General features: G+C 40.1%; 1 long non-coding RNA gene across 1 annotated transcript; it reads right to left on the bottom strand.

The window, feature by feature from the left end:
• Positions 1-349: 349 nt before the first annotated feature.
• On the bottom strand, positions 350-1,540 carry LOC107679103 (uncharacterized). Its single transcript, XR_001633002.1, has 5 exons — positions 1,464-1,540; positions 1,251-1,352; positions 998-1,161; positions 669-833; positions 350-459 (listed from the first exon to the last, which is right to left on the bottom strand). It is a non-coding gene; the product is annotated as an uncharacterized LOC107679103 (long non-coding RNA).
• Between the last annotated feature and the right edge of the window lie 165 nt (positions 1,541-1,705).

The following is a 1,705-nucleotide window of genomic DNA, read 5'->3' as shown; positions in this document are numbered from 1 at the left end:
GAATCTTATAGTGCATGTTTTCATGGACCTGTAGTGTTTTCTGGAGGGCATTAGTTCAAACAGTTGGTGGGCAGTATGGGTTGGATCCTTGAGGATGCTGTGTGTCTTTTGCAGGCAATGGGAGGTGAAGATGTCATCCAGGGAAGGAAACTGTTGATTTATGATGTTCTGTGCAGTCTGTACAACTCTCTGCAGGGACAATGATGATGATGAGAATTTAAAAACAAAACAAAACAGAGTGGTCTCCTTCCTAATCTCCTTCCTCTGACTCCGGACTACTGAGGTCATACTCGTCGTCATCAGTGTCTGTCCTGCATTCTGAGTCCTGTATCTGGAGATCATCAACTATAGCGTGATATGTGCTTACGGCTTCTTGACATAACCTCTCCAGTGCAGAAGACTGCCGCATGAGGACACTTTTCCAACCCTCTGCAGCGTCCTCCGTCATGTCACCAAAATCTGTATTAAAATGGAAATTATTATGCATCACAGCAGGAGGGTTAATTTTTTTTCCAAACATAACATTTACAAATATTAAATTCCAAAATCATAGTATGTAGAACCACATAAAACAGAAAGATGTTACTAATTGTCTTGTTTTGTCATATTTGTTGCATGGAAAACATACATACATTAGTGAGGAAATAAATGTTTAGAATTTGACATACTGCCCATTCTGATGTTCTTTTTGCACTTCTCCACTCCCTTTATCTCCTTCTGGAGAGACTTGATGTGCTGGGACATCTCTTTGACCAGGATGCTCTGCTCCTCCTCAAGGCGTTTAAGTAGCATCATTTGGTCAAAAACTGACCGTTTTAACCTGAAGGAGTGGCCTTTAAGTAGAGGAAAGTGATGGAAACATGAAAAAGTGATTTTGTATTCATAATTATGTTACAAACCCAAACACATACCCACACACACTGAATTTTTTTTCATTGTTACACCATAGGCAGGTGGGAATACATTTTAGAGAACATGCCAAGACAGGCTACCATACCATCTTCAAGCCTCTCTCAAGGATGTAGTCTTCCGTCAAACTGCAGGCCAACTCTTCATCAATCTTATCCTCTTCAGTTGAATTGTACTGCAAGATCTTTTCTCTTAGTTTTTTCTTTAAATCTCTTATTTTCTTTCTCTTCCTTTGCCTTGTCTGGTTGCTATCTGCAAAGTGAAACAAGAAAACAGTGATGAAAATAGTGTTTTTGTTTGTTTGTTTTGGTAATGTACCATTTGAAAATCTGTCAACCAACCATGTTGACGATAGAGGTCTTGCTTCTTGCGGAGCAGGCTAACTGTGATGCTCTCTATCTCAGCTCTGAGGTCCTCTGTGCTCCCTGGTGTGGAGACTAGCTCTAAATACGTAAGACAGTCAAGTGATCACCTTATGTAGTACATATTTGAACAAAGTAATTAACAGTTTGTGAAAAATTTGTGAAAAGACCAAGTGATGTGTATTATTTTACCTGCGACTGCCCATTGCTGAACATCACATACCCACTGCTGTACTGTTTGTTCAGTGAGGTGATTCTTTTGTTGGAACTCACTGAAGCTGGGGGCTTCCAGCTTTGCCCTCTCAGAGATTTTTAAATCACACACAAAAAAATGCAAGCTTTCAGCCAAAACCTTCACCAGATCAAGAAATGATTAATGTATATAAATTAACGGATGAATGAGCTTATTGCGGATGCCCGGGCTCCGAGTCTGC

Source organism: Sinocyclocheilus anshuiensis, unplaced genomic scaffold (assembly GCF_001515605.1).
Source record: "Sinocyclocheilus anshuiensis isolate Anshui unplaced genomic scaffold, SAMN03320099.WGS_v1.1 scaffold5035, whole genome shotgun sequence".
Classification (NCBI taxonomy): Eukaryota; Metazoa; Chordata; class Actinopteri; order Cypriniformes; family Cyprinidae; genus Sinocyclocheilus; species Sinocyclocheilus anshuiensis.
This window is presented reverse-complemented; position numbering and strand designations above follow the sequence as displayed.